This window comes from Populus alba, chromosome 15 (genome assembly GCF_005239225.2).
Source record: "Populus alba chromosome 15, ASM523922v2, whole genome shotgun sequence".
In the NCBI taxonomy this organism is placed as follows: Eukaryota; Viridiplantae; Streptophyta; class Magnoliopsida; order Malpighiales; family Salicaceae; genus Populus; species Populus alba.
In genome coordinates, this window is record NC_133298.1 from 13710027 (window position 1) to 13726145 (window position 16119).

The 16119-nt window shown below is 35.8% G+C and overlaps 1 pseudogene; it reads left to right on the plus strand.

Annotated features, from left to right (window-relative positions):
* Positions 1-699: 699 nt before the first annotated feature.
* Positions 700-9546, plus strand: LOC118033384 (uncharacterized; annotated as a pseudogene).
* The last annotated feature ends 6573 nt before the right edge of the window (positions 9547-16119 follow it).

Genomic DNA, 16119 nt, shown 5'->3' on the forward strand with positions numbered 1-16119 from the left:
TTTTTTTCTTTTAAAAAAACATAAAATAAGGTTGGAAAAAAGATTGGGAACCGGTGGACGGAACCCAAAAAAAAATAAAAATTCAAGGACTGGACTTGTACTTGCTGACAAAAGAGAGAGGAGAAGAAGAAGAAGAATGGACGGGGCTTGCAAAAAGCAAACCTGAAAAATCATTTTCTTGACAAAAACACAACATTTACATCATCCTTTTCTTACTTAACCGATTTGTGTTGGGACAACTCAAGACAACCTTAACTTCTTCATCATTTGCCCACATGTGACTTGCACCCCCCGACCACCCGAATTTCCACTTCTACCCTTCACAAAATTAGCTAATCCAACTACCTACCCTCCATGTAACCCTATCGTACCCCACCAAAACCCCCCCGGAAAAGGAAAAAAAAAAAAAACAAATTTTAAGTGATTAACCTGCCACCCCATACGTATCTCTGACCCGACATTTATATTTAGTAATGAATTATAATAGGCCAGGAAAAAGAAAAGTCAAAGACAAATACCTTCCCGTCCCTTAAATTCAGTTAACAGTAACAGTCAGGTTTTTTCTTTTGATATTTTAATCGATAAATAATAATCACCACCACTGGTATTCTCTAAAAATCCTAGTTCCCTCACAGTCAGGTAACATTAACACATTATTAAACTACCCGAAGCCCTGCCCAATTTGCCCGCCTCTGCTCTACCAAGTACGAGTAGTACTCCACCTTTCCTTTTGCCGTCTCTCTCCCCTTTTTTTTTTTAATTTTAGGTTTATTTCTCCTCGATACTCTCTCTCTAGATTCTCGATTTTCTCTCTCTAAATCGAAGCGGGGTCTCGAGTTTTTCTCTCAATTTAACGGATCCGGGGATATAATTGGATCGTTTGATGGAAGGAATCGCAGTTATTTTCGATTATGGAAAAAAAAGAAATTAGGGTTTCGATTAGCAAATGGTGAATTGAAGAAGCTAGGGTTTGTTTTACCGGATCTATATAGAATCGGTTGATTAAGCGAAGACAAAAGTTTGGATTTTGGGTTTTATTTCTTGGAAGGAGAGTGGTGGATTGATGGTACTCGAGGGGGAAAATGCAAGGCTATGCTGCATGGAAGGGAAGGTGAGGAGAGGAAAAAGGATCATCGGCACATGTGGACAGGTCCCACACGTGGTAATTCTGCTGTAGCTGTGATGATGTTTCTAATTCGTTTTTTCAAGTAATTCCTTTTTTTTTTTTTTTCTGTTTTAATTTTTGGGGTCTTTTTTTTTATTTAACATTTTGGGGTTTTGATTTGTTTGTTTGGCGGGACAGGATGGAGGGTTAACTGGGTTATTGTACATTTGTGGGATTGAGAGGGGTATTGGATCAATTTTATTGTAATTCTATGTTATATGGATTGTATTGGTGGATGATTTGGATAAACGATTGCAATGGGAAATTTGCCTGTGTGATATAGGAACTTTTGGGAGATGAGCTTGACTTTGAGAGTTCTGATTTTCTTCGATTGGTGTTGACATTGAGACTCCATGACTGTGCTTTGGCGACATATGTTTTATGGAGTTTGTATTGGGTTTCTTGGTGCTGATGCTGCTATTCTTACACTGATTGTATATGGAGTTTTTATAGGGTTTCTTGGTGCTGATGCTTCTATTCTTACACTGATTGTATGGTATTCTGGGAGGTGTTGAGTTATTATGGGGTTTTTGTAATGTATAGGCACAAATTGGCATGTTGAAATCGAAGGGTTTCTCTTTTGTTTTATGTTTTTAAGGACTTTTCTTCAACTTTGGGCAAAATTGGGTTGGTGGAAAATATTTTTCCTGGATTTATGAATTAAAAAAAGAGTCAGGCTTGTATATGGTTTATAGTAAAAAAGGTGATACATGTGCTGTTGCTTGTTGAAATAGTTAGCTTCATCCTCAAAATGGTATTAATTCTGAGAATATAGCTCCTGCAAGCATGGATACAATGTGAGTGTTGCAATTCATCAACAAGTTCATGATGTGGAAAAGATACATAAATATATAAACTGTCAGTTGTGGATTTTCTTGGGGTTGATTGGTTAAATTGTCTATATTTCATGTTTGCGCTGATTAAATTGCCAAAGCATACCCCCATACTTCATTAGAAGAAGGCATGCCACTTTTTTCATGTTTTAATTTCAGTCCCATTACTCTTATGGATAAAAGCAGTACCAGCTATTGAAATTATTCTTACCTCAGTTCTTGTAAGATAGCTTCAGTAAATATGGATTTGTAATTGGTTACATGAGTTTAGAGTGTATGCAGATGTTATACAATTTTTAGCATTAGATAGCTTAAGGTTTGGCTTGGCATTAAGCTGTATACAGGTATATTTGGCGTTAAGGTTTGGTTTGCAAAGATTTGTCTTAGAATTCTTGATATGGGGTCTGTACTGTTTTTGTCTATTGATAGTGAAGATTTTAATTACAGGATGCTGTCATGCTATTGGATCCCTAGGGCGCCTTCTTAGTATCTAAATAGTTTAGGAAGGGGCTGTGTGACTCTTGTAGAAGTTTCTTTCTTGAAATCAAATATCATAGTATGTGATATCTAGTTGGGCTTCAACTGGTTAAATAATTGATGATTTCCAAAATTGTGAGTTTATGCAATAATTCCCATCACTCTCTGCTGTCACACGTGTGCTAATTTTAACTGCTCACCATTACTTGGAACAAAAAATTTCAGTTTTTCTTCCTTTGAAACATTTTTCTCTTTCTTTTTCATTCAAAGTTTTTTTTCCTCGTGTATACAAGCTGAAACCAGAGTGATTCAATCAAATCTTTATCGCCCTTGATGACTTCTTTAAGGCTTTCATATGAGAATTTTCACTGGACGATGATTAAGTTAGCTTTATTGATTTGATTTTGCTAAGTGCTTAATTATTGAAACCGAGATAGGATGGTTTGTCAATTTACTGAAGCTGGAGCTTCTGAATCCACAAAATTATAAATGTTGATCAAAATGTTAGAATAATTAGATAGTATAATCAAGTAATGATATTCCATTATATTGTTTTGCCAAAGGTCTGTTTTGACAAGTTGTTCTGCATCTCTGTATTTGTGTAATGTTTATTATTCTTATTGAAATGATGATGCAATTTTTGTTTAGTTCTTTTTACTATACAAATTGCATGATAGTTCACCAAAACCCCATTTTGTATTTTCCCCTAACAGGATGGACGCAAGATCAGTGTTGGAGACTGTGCGTTTGTTCAAACCACCCCAGGACTCCCCGCCATTTCATTGGAATAATTCGTTGGCTGACTAACGGTAAAGAGAACAAGTTAAAGTTAGGTGTAAATTGGCTTTATCGACCTGCTGAAGTAAAGCTTGGCAAAGGCATCCTACTGGAAGCTGTGCCAAACGAAATATTCTATTCCTTTCATAAGGATGAAATTCCTGCTGCATCATTACTCCATCCGTGTAAAGTTGCGTTCCTTCCCAAAGGTGTTGAACTTCCATCAGGGATTTGCTCATTTGTGTGCCGCCGAGTTTATGACGTTACGAACAAGTGTTTATGGTGGCTAACTGATCAGGATTATATTAATGTGAGTGGTAGATGTGCTTCTTGACCTTTTGCTTTGATTTGTCGATACTCTGGTAATTAATCCCTCTCTTCCTTTTCTTTTCACAGGAACGTCAAGAGGAAGTAGATCACTTATTGGATAAGACACGCTTAGAAATGCATGCAACAGTGCAACCAGGTGGACGCTCTCCAAAGCCAGTGAATGGACCAACATCAACATCTCAGTTAAAACCTGTTTCAGATAGTGTACAGAATAGTGTTTCATCCTTTTCTTCTTATGGTAAGGGAAAGAAAAGAGAACGGGGCGATCAGGGCTCTGAGCTTGTGAAACGAGAGCGCTTTACAAAAATGGATGATGGGGATTCTGGCCATAGTAGACCAGAAAGCATGTGGAAATATGAGGTTTCTAAATTTACAGAAAAAGGAGGACTTGTGGATTCTGAAGGGTTGAGAAATTGGTGCGTATAATGCTCCCTGAGAGAAATGAGAAAAAAATAGACTTGGTTGGTCGGTCAATTCTTGCTGGTGTGGTAGCAGCCACTGATAAGTTTTGAATGCCTAAATCAGTTTTGTGCAGCTTAGAGGCTTGCCGGTGTTTGATGAATGGCTGCAGGAGTCCATAAAGGGAAGATTGGTGATGGTAGCCCCAAGGATGGTGATAAATCAGTTGAGGAATTTCTGGTAGTTTTACTTCGGGCACTAGATAAGCTCCCGGTAAATCTTCATGCTCTGCAAATGTGTAATATTGGCAAATCTGTGAATCTTCTGCGCAGCCATAAGAACTTGGAAATACAGAAGAAAGCGAGGAGCTTAGTTGACACATGGAAGAAACGTGTTGAGGCGGAAATGGATGCAAATGCAAAGTCTGCCTCTAATCAAGGTGTCCCATGGCCTGCTAGATCACGTCTTTCTGAAGTTCCTCATGGTGGGAACAGACAATCTGGTGTATCCTCTGAGGTTGCAATGAAGAGCTCAGTTGTGCAACTCTCTGCTTCGAAAACTGGTTCGGTCAAGGCTGTACAGGGGGATACTGTTACCAAGTCCGCATCAACATCCCCTGGACCCGTAAGATCGACAACTTCACCTGGATCAGTGGGTAATAACTCAAAGGAAGCACAACCCCGAAACACTGGTGCGAGTGCTGCCTCCGATCCATCTCCAACAGTAGCAAGGGATGAGAAAAGCAGCAGTTCTAGCCCGTCCCACAACAATAGTCAATCCTGTTCCAGTGACCATGCCAAAACTGGGGGTTTTCTGGAAAGGAGGATGCAAGGAGCTCAACTGCTGGTTCAATGACGGCAAATAGATCATTGTTGGTTCTTTGCGTCATCGTAAATCAGTCAATGGCTTTCCAGGCCAAGCTCTATCTGGTGTCCAAAAGGAAACTGGTCGAGCAGAAATTCTTCTTTGCACAGAAATTCAGGTTCAGAAAAAATTGTCACATTCCAGTTTGACATGTGAGAAGGCACTTGATGTTCCCATGACAGAGGGGAATGGCCATAAATTTATTGTTAAAATTCCCAACAGAGGTCGCAGTCCGGCACAAAGTTCCAGTGGAGGAACTTTCGAAGACGCATCAGTCATGAATAGCAGAGCTTCTTCTCCTGTGATTTCAGAGAGGCATGACCAGTTTGATCATAATTTGAAGGAAAAAAATGATTCATATCGAGCTAATATTACATCTGATGTTAAGACTGAGTCATGGCAAAGCAATGATTTCAAAGAGGTGCTTACCGGATCAGATGAGGGAGTTGGGTCGCCTGCCACTGTTCCTTGATGAGAGCATGGTCCGATAGTGATGATGGTAGAAAATCAGGTGAAGTCTCAAAAAGCTACTCCTACTATCAACTGTGTGTGAACATAAATTGGGGGAAGGTGAATGATGCTTCTTTCAGCTCCATGAATGCTTTGATTGAAAGTTGTGCAAAGTACTCTGAAGGAAATGCACCAATGTCAGTTGGTGATGATGTTGGTATGAATCTCCTTGCTAGTGTAGCTGCTGGGGAGATGTCCAAGTCTGATATGGTTTCACCGACAGGTTCTCCAAGGAGAAACATGCCTATCGAGCATCCCAGTGTGCCAAGTGGTTTGAGAGCAAAATCATCTCCATGTGATAATCCTGCCCAAAGCCAAGGTAAGCCTATTGATGGTGCTGACTATGAAGATGAGAAGCGGGGTTTTACTGTTGGTACTTCACTGTCCAAGAACACAGAGGCTAAAACAGTTCTGTTTTCGCAAGAAAAAAGCACAGGGGAGCTCAATGAACCTCCTAATTCTTCCCATGTGGATGTGCAGCAAACTGCCAAACCATGCCATGAAAGCTATTTAAAATCAGAGGAAACATTAGTAGCTGCTGTGTCCTCTGCTAGCACAGCAGTGAAAACATCAAATTGTGGGAGCAAAGAACTGTGGGAGAAAGAGGATGTTGGCAGATCAAATGTAGATGGCATATCTGATGACAAAGAAAAGTTGCATGGTTCTGTCTTTAATGATATCAACAATACAGGAGTGCAAGTTGCGATTGAAGCAATGGAAAGGAATCATCATCAAACCATCTTGTAGAGTTTTTGATGCTGAGAACAAGAAAAAATATAAATAAAGAGCCGAACATTTCTATTAACGGGCAGAGCCAGCACCACCTGCTATTATGCTGTCTGATTTTGCAAAAGGAACAATTAATGAAGTGCTCCAACCTTCTAGTTCTGGTAAGGATATGGATTCTGAAAACTCGCATGAGGTGAAGGCTGGTGAAAACAGATGGCAGGAGTCATTCTACTGAGAAAAATAAAATTGAAAATGAAAGTAATACAGCATCAGCTGCCACTGATCATTGTGAAGGTGAGTGCAAAGTGGAGAGCCTGGGAGGTAATCAGGTCGATGAGCAATGTGGTACCGGACCAGCAGCCCACAAGGCAGCACCCATACTTTTTCAGGCACCAGAACAAGTTGTAAGGTCAACAGAGTCGAAGTTGGCTGGCACTGGAGCTGATGAAACTGAGGAATGTACATCTGATGCTGCTGAGGCTTCTTCTTTATCTGCTACAGGGGGATCGGATCTGGAAGCAAAGTTGAATTTGATCTGAATGAAGGCTTTATTTCTGATGATGGGAAATATGGGGAGTCGGGTGACTTGAGAGCACCTGGATGCTCATTCTGCGATTCAACTAGTTAGCCCTTTGCCCTTACCTGTTTCTTCTGTGTCTAGTGGGCTTCCTGCTTCCATTACAGTAGCTGCTGCTGCAAAAGGGCCTTTGTTCCACCAGAGGATCTACTGAAGAGTAGACGGGGAGCTTGTTGGAAGGGATCGGCAGCCACAAGTGCATTTCGGCCAGCTGAACCTAGAAAAGCTTTGGAGTTTCCATTAGGTACAGCTAATATCTCACTACCTGATGCAATGGTTTCCAAGCCTGGTCGCCCCCTGTTAGATATTGACTGAATGTTCCTGATGAAAGAATCCTCGAGGATTTGGCTTCACGAAGTTCTGCTCAGGAGGCAGTTTCTGTTTCTGACCTTGCAAAGAATAATGATTGTGCACATGATGCACTGATGGGTTCAATATCTGTTCGAAGCACTGGGGGGACTTGATCTTGATTTGAATAGAGCAGATGAAGCTAGTGATATTGGCAATCACTTAACAAGCATTGGCCGGAGGCTGGATGCCCACTACATCCTGCCAAATCATCTTGGTGGTTTTCTAAATGGAAAGGTTTGGTGGTTGCTGGGACTTTGATTTGAATGATGGCCCTCTTGTCGATGAGGTGAGTGCCGAACCATCACAAAATTGGGCGGCGTACCCAAAACATTGTGCCATCCCAACCATCCATTTCTAGCCTTCGAATGAACAGTACAGAAATGGGAAATTTCCCATCCTGGTTTTCCTCAGGGAATCATATCTGCTGTCACAATCCAATCTATCTTGCATGATAGAGGAGAGCAGCTTTCCCTATAGTTGCAACTGGTGGGCCTCAACGGATCTTGGCTTCCTCTACTGGCAGCAACCCATTTAATCCTGATGTCTATAGGGAGCAGTGTTGTTCATCCTCTCCAGCAGTGCATTTCATCTACTCCTTTTCAGTATCCTGTCTTTCTTTTGGACCAACTTCCTCTTCCCTCAGCAACATTTTCAGGTGGTTCAGCTCGTATGTGATTCATCATCTGGTGGGAGGCTTTGCATTTCCACAGTACCTTCTCAAGTAGTAGCGCAAGTTGGTGTTGGTCTCATCCATTATCCAAGGCCTTATGCTGTTAACCTCCCAGACAGTAACAATAATGGTGCTGTGGAGAGCAGTAGGAAATGGGCAAGGCAGGGTCTAGATCTCAATGCGGGCTCTAGGTGCAGATATTGAAGGTAGAATGAGACCTCAGCTCTTTGCATCGAGGCAGCTGTCTGTTGCCAGTTCACAGCCCATGCAGAGGAGCTATCAAGGATGTATCAGGCGACCAGTGGAGTTTTTCTTAAAGAAGGAACAGCAGGGTGGATGGATGGTTATAAGCAATCCTCGTGGCAGAAGGGATGAATATGACACAAAGCAGTGATCCACCTGTAAGTTTTTGTCATGTTCTGTAAATATATGTGCTCTTTTGTGTTTCATGATTTGAAGCTGTGCTATAGCCTTTTCTTATTTTTCTTATCAAGTGGAGGGGGGAATTTTTTTTCTTAATTTGCATTCTTTTGGGCATGAGTTGCACTTAGGTTCCTGTTCACAGGTCAAGTAAATTGTGTTTATATTTTTGTTGTGTTTTCAAATACAGTTTCTCCTGGTTGGATGTTGGCCAACTCCAAAAAGATCGTCTAACTTTGTGATCTCAAGGATGGGTGGTAAGTGAGTTATTTGATGTTCAATCTCCAACCACCACCTGTTGCTGTACCGTTGTACCTTAAAAAAGAATCTTTCCAGGGTCATTAAGTGTTATATTCTTGAATTTGTACTGGGGGTGGCTCAGTTCACCGTCCCCTTTGTAGATATTTTTAACCAATGGAAAACTTGCATTCTGTGACTGTGTTGCCCAGACATTTGGAAATTGGTGTCCATATGTCTATGGGATCGACAATTTATACTGCTGGATGCAAAATCATCCTTTTTCCAACCATTCTGAGAATTCGGAGCCCTTTGTATGTGCTTTGTTGTAAAGCAATCTTTGTTCATTTATTTTTCATTTTCTCTTTTAACACGTACATGTAAGCAGATTGGTTCATGAATTTTTGGTGCTGAAGCCTTTCATGCTCTGGCATATGGTTAGTTGGATGCTGTATTCCTTTTAATTTATTTCTATTTTTGAACCTGTGTAGATTTATTTGCTACACACCGAGTTCTACCCAACTTTGCTACTACCTTCGCATAATCGTGTCTGAACTCTAAACTAATAGAGGTTTGTTTATGAACATTTTCCCATTTCTGGCCCATATTTGTTCAAAAATATTGCTCCTGCGCTATCATGTCTGAAAATTGGCCTTTGTGCCATCAGTGTCTTTGGTGCTGGATTGTCTGTAAGGATAAGAGGTAGCTGTTATTACAGTTCAATTTTTCTGTGTCATGTAAGTTTGGTTGAAGCTTTGCGAGGATGGATTATTATGGAAATTGTATTTGTATTTTTGTTCAGGTTTCAATTTTGAGGACTGAGATTCAAATTAAAACTTTTGAACCACTATAATCGGAGAAATCTGATCCAGAGTTGGAATGCATCTCGAAAATCATTAAGGTCAAGGGTTGTCTCCGTGATTTTATGAAGCACAGGTGCCAGGTGTTGCAGGTTCATGTTTTTGGAGGCGTTAGGTGATAAGAATGGGCATGGTGATGCGCATTAAAACCTAAATCATTTCAAACTATCTGTATCTTGGTTCATCTAGCTTGTGTTTTTGGTCTACCCAATCTTATAGCAATTGCATTTTAATAAATCCAACGGCTTTGATGGCGTGCTGATGCTCAAGTATCAGGCAACGTTGCAACCCCTGAAATTGGGGCTGTTGCTTCCATAAAGTCTGGCTATGGTGGGACGCTCTCTCCTTTTCTTTTCCCGTGTTACATTCCAACAAAATACCATTGGCTATGGGTGGGATGATCTCTCCACACATTCTATCTCAATACACCTACTAAAACCTTTATATTGCAAAATGAACCAATAATCTCCATGAGATCTTGTTCTTGTTGGCTCTTCCATAATACGTCTCAATACACCTATTCAAACCTTTGCACGATGAATAAATATTAAATCTATGACTTGTGTCTCCCTCTCTCTTTGTCAATCTGTTTACACAAGGTAGATAACAATGATTTTTCATCGCAAAATAGGCAAAGAGCTTAAAATTAATCATGAATGAGAAGAATTGACTGAGATGAAAGAGTTATTGATCAACTTAAAAAGTAGATGGAGCAGTTAACTAGTCCACCAAGAGACTAAAAGTCACAATTGCTCAAAAGAAAGTGATCAACCAACGAAGTATGTATGTGTGTATAACCAAGCATTTATAGTGTTATTCAAAATGTGAGTCCTCAACATAATGATTAAGAAGTCAGAGATTATGCTATAATTCAAATATATTTATTTTTTTTTAAATAAAATAAATAACAATCATAACACAAGAATCAACTACAATCACTTTCCCGACAACAATATCAAAATTTATTGCAAAGTCACAATCACATAAATTAATTACCTAATTTAAAAAACAAGATTGTATAGAGCAAGTAATGGGTCGATCCCACAAAAAAGATCTAGTTCATGTCTTTATACTAGATGATTTAAAGTTATGGAGTTTTGAGGTTATCTAGACTATGATATGGTAAACAAAACAAACTAATCAAGCTAAATTAATAAATCTGAAACTTATTAAGAGAAAAGCCTTAGTATCAAGTAAAAATCCACCTACATAAATCAAAATTGATCACTGAAACAATACGTCAATTTATATTTTGAATATCCATCTTTTCTTAACATTAGTTAATTAACCGATCTGAAGTGTAACTAACGCTAACCATTAAACAACCACAGTGTTCAACACTAGTAATTTAATTCAATGGCAGCCTTAAGAACTAGATAGGTTGATAAGTCTAGAACAACATAACTGTATGCAATTTATGGTTCGATTGAATTGAAACTTTTTTTCCTAAGATTAAAACTTTGGTTTTGATTATTAAGCTTAATCGTTTTACAAGTTCAAATATCACAACTCTGGTCTTGATAGCAAACTTAGCTGTAGATTGGTTTAGAATAATAATTTAGAGTCTGCTGTAACAAATCAAACTAAAACAATCATAGAAAATAAACATAGAAAAACATTCATACTCATCATATAAATTCAAAAGAAAATTGATATAATAGATCTTTACAGTTTTGAAATTCGAAAGTTTATGTATCCTTTCAAACTAAGAAAAAATAACTTAGCCTTGCATTTTCTATTGAAAAAACTAATGAATAGAACATATGAGACCATAATTTCGAGTATCAAGAGAAAAGGGTGGAGTTTTTCTTCTTTTTTTTTTTTTCTGGTCGCCCCTCTTTCTTTTTTATTTGATAAGAAACCATAATCCCCACATCCCTCCAATCCGTTTGCACACTCTTAAAAAATATAAAAATAGTCATTTTCAAAGTAAACAATTTACATTTAAGTAAGTAAGATTTATTTCTTCACAAAACCTGTTTGTTGGAAGAATTTAAAGATTGTCTTAGAAAAATCACATAATTCTCATATAAGCTCTTTTTCTTCTGAAATTTGGTCAGGATAATAGGTCTTTGAGTCAGGAATCCAAAAAATAAGTTTGCATTAAATGGACTTCTTTAACTCAAGATATTCAAGTTGGAAAGACCAAAAGGTCAAAACTTAGCAAAATGTGAGACTTGTCTTTGAAGGCTGCGATTTCCATCTTCTTTGTTTTTTTTCTTGCCCATATATGTATGGATAAGGTATGGATGTTTAGCTTTCTAATTACACTGGAATCGCTTCATTTCAACGTCTACAACTCAAATTCTGCATAAAACATTGATCAGATGTCAAATCTGCTAATATTTGACACGGGTTGGAACATGGTTTGAATTTTATTTTCGATTTACTTCTTTTCAAATCTCACAATCAAAAAGTGCATTCAAAATATAAATAAACATTACCAAGGTATTATTATATATAAAACATGAACAAAATACTAAGTAAATGTGAGTAAAACTATAGAAAATATATGGTTGCATCAATAGGTTAGAATTACTTATGTAAGTATGGATCCAAAGTTTGTAATAATATAAATAGAGCCTATACTACTTTAATGATGATCAACCCTATATATTCAAAATTTTGAAATTTCTAACCCTTTTTTTCCTTTGATGGTTTTATCACCTTTATTGTTTTTCTTAATGCTTTGTTATTTTTCAACACTTAAATTTCATTCATTCTTTTTTATAACTCATGTTTTCTTTGGACATTGATGTTTTAAGTACATATTACCTTTACTGAGTGTCCAAGGTCTAGAATCCTCACTTTGCTTGGTTAGAGGTAGTTGTTACCTTGTCGAAGATTCAATTCTAAGTATAGTTAATTGACAACATAAAAGATTGGCATGACCAATGGGATAAAAATTCAAAACATATTCTAGAACCCATTAAAACACGCCTATAAAAATATATAGGTAAACTCATCTATATTGCTCGAAATGAATAGTTTGCACAAGCAACAAAGACATGTTAGCATTTTAATTGTGAATAGCCTAAAAATCTATTATTTCTCTAGATTCTAAGGGATCAACTAGTGACAGACGTGCCCAAAGATGGGTCTTTATCATCTAACTCACCATTATAACACAAAATTACATCTAAACACACTTCTAGTGTCTTTATGATGTCATTTACATTTTTCAAATTCTAATAGGGTCATCACCACTAACTTTAGATTACCACATTGATAAATCAATACCCCATACATAACCATACATACATATATTATATAGATCAAATGGTTGTTGGTATGATGATCATAACTAGTTGTGGTCATTCTAGCCAACCAACAAGGTTTGCTTTATAAAATATTGTAAACACCCCTGCTAAAAAAGGATATTAAAACATAAGATTTTACACATTTCCATCGAATATAAGCCTTTATTATGGCAATTTTTTTTTACACTTATACATGTAGTCATTCTCCTTTATTTATTAACAATTCTACTAAAAGTTTTACAAAGTTTCCTTTATATTTTAATATACCAAGTTATCAACTACTCCTTCCATGTTACAAGTCATTATTTACAAACATGGTTCAATTGTCCTAGATCTTATTTCACATCATTTCAACCAAAATCAACCCCGTATATTCTTTCAACCCTTTACTATATTTTGTACCATTAATTAATTTACATCATGTTCATCTCCATAAAAAATTAATTATAAATAAAATCTAAAAGAGTAATTAAATCCAATCTCATACCCTTACATTTTGAATTATATAAAAAAGTACAGTCTAACCATATGCTCTTTTAAACTTTTCTTTCCATGAGTGTATATATTGTGCTTACTTTACTGAATCTCTAATTAATCCATTATTACTACTTATGTGTACCTTTTATTTTTATTTGTTTATTTTTTATATGAATTAAAAATTAATGTCCAACATACAATGTTTGATTATATTATTGATGTCTGCCATGGAAAATTTCATGTAAAGATATCACCAACATGCATAATAATATTTTATATATGGATTTTATACACAATTCCAAACATAGATAGCAACAAAATATCATTAAAGAAGGAGAGAGAGCAAGAGAGAGCTTTTAGTTAGGTTTACAAAATTATTTTACATGTACAAAATAAGTTCTGAATCTAAAGCCCAACTACAACCTAACAATTAGGTTCACTGATACGAAAAGGTCTTGTAATAAAAAATTATTAAGAATAAGTTCGTATTACAATATAATTTGTCTTCTAAACATATATGAAAGTGAGAGCACCAATTCTTATTATCCAATCCTATAGAAAATTTTATGAACAATAGTTATAAATTTCACAATAACAATACATCAAGATATTTGTACTCAACATGAGTAAGGTCTTACTCTCAAGTTCAAGTCAATTATTGTACTTTGATTTACATAGTTATCAAATATTTCATCACGATTTATTATTGACCTTTGGTTTATTGAAAACAACTCAATTTATCATAATTCTCAAAATAGCTTAGGCATACATAACATTGGCCTTTGTGCTTGTAAAAATAACCAAAAACATATTTAGTCTTCGAGCAATTTTAGAGACTTCACAGCATTGGTTTTTGTCTTAGCAAAAGCAACTCAATCATATTGACTTCCATAACAACTTTTGAAAAACAATTTTCAACATTGGCTTTTGTATTTACGAAGAAACCCAATCACATTTGGTTTCCAAACAACTATCATAAACAATTACAATGTTGGCTTTCATCTTGGCGAAAGCAACTCAATCACATTGGTTTTCAAATAACTTCAAAAACAATCACATTGGTTTTTACCTTAGCGAAAGCAATCCAATCGTATTTTTATTTCACGTAACTATTTACAATTCATCTGAATTTCATTTTCATATATAGCATTTATAGTTTACAACAAAAAAACTTAATTGACATCATAAAATTATAGGTAAGACTCTATATATCTTCTCCTTTAGTCGAGTAAGCTCCATCAACAAAAGATCTTGTCCCCCCCCCCAAACCATACAAATACTTTCTATTAATACATTATTTACAATCCAAATACTCATTCTTTTTATAAGAAATAATTCTTTTAATTTCATACTTAGACTCACTATGTTTAACAATTTTTAACAAGGCATCAAAACACTGTTTATTTACTCCTCACCAGAGTTGTTGAACTCAATTTTAAATGAGGTTTTTTTATATGCTAAGACACAAATACACAACTTTTGGTGAAAAGGTTAAACCTAAATTTTGCCATTTACACACTTAAACTCATTGAAATATCAGTGGTATATGAATATGCTCTGTAACATACAACCTTACTTTTCTCTAGTGTTTTATCCATATTTGGAGTTATATAACTCCAAATAGGGTAAGATTTGTTTTATGCGGAATCTTATATCACTAACCACATTTTCCATGAAGACATCTACCTCAAATTTTTTCATTTGTGAATCTCAATTTCAATTTAAAGTTTGACATTAATTTTGTCCAATAGCTTCCAATCTGACCTGTCTTCACTCAAACCTCCCTAACACTCTCAAGAATTGATTTACATGTGTTTCTCTTTACAATATCTTTTAGAGATAAGTGACAGAGAAGAAAATGGCTCCCTTTCTTTTTTTCTTTTGTTTTCTGTCGTCAAACTCTTGTTCTTCCTAGGATTGATGGGTTTTCTCTTGTTTTTTTTGGTCCCTCACTTATTCATGTCTTTTTAATCCAGTCCCTAATTATTTATGTTTCTCGCAATAGGCCCTACTCTCGTCTTTTTACATTTTATCCTTCTCTTTTTACTTCTGTTTACCTTTAGACTTTTAAGTTAAGAGTTTATGCCTCACTAACGACCTCTTCTTAATTAATTAATAAACTCATTCATTCATTTTTATAGCAGCTTACAAAAACAATCTTATTATCAACATATAAATCTCTCTAATGTTGATATAAGAGCTCTTTAAATAGACATGGGAAACTAATTATCATAACCTGTCACAACAACACATAGTGATGGTAAACTGAATATGCATGGCATATCTTATTAGTTGAATAAGTTACAAAATGAACTTTATTAGAAAAGACCTTATAACATAAGTATACACTTCTAAGAGGAAAATTGTAGGGATTCTATAATAACAAGCACTCTATTAAAGGTGTATGAATTGAGTATGCCTCTTATAAAAAGATATTTTTTAACATATCAAGCACAATAAAAGATGTAGCTTAACCCTAGCATGATAACTCATGATAAGCCAATTGTTTCTCAAGCTTACAAACAACTATAAGCCAACTACTTAGCCCTACATAACTTCTATCAAATAACATAACTTGTTACTAGGCAATTCTATACCCAATAACCTATTTTACAATAAAAGAACCTTAATTTTCTAGCATAACAATTCTCTTCTACAGATCAGCAACAAAGAAAAGGGATAAATAGAGCATAACTAAACCAACATTTTGAAAGAGATAGGACTTAAAAGTACGATAAACAATAAGATTTGTTGCAAATTATTTATACTCTAAATAGGTTAATAAATTGTACATGATCACTAGAGAAATTAAAAAAATTATTGATTTCAAATAATTTTTGTAAAAGCAGAACAATTCAATAAGGCATCACATCACTAATTTACTAATCAATATAGTGATAATGCAGTCAACCCTTTTCTGATGCTAAGGTCGTTTTGGTTTATCAGTAACCAAAATAGCTTTCACTAATACTCCACATTGCCACCTAACTTGCATCAACAGTTAGAAAAAGATGAAACTCATTTTCATGAACACTTTTATATAATAAATATAAGAGATTACATTATATGACCTGGTTTTAAAATAGTATAGGACCTAAAAGAGGTAATAGAAAACTATGTCTTTACAATTTAAGATATTAAAAACTAAATTCATATAGTTATATTTAAGTAAAAGTACATGAA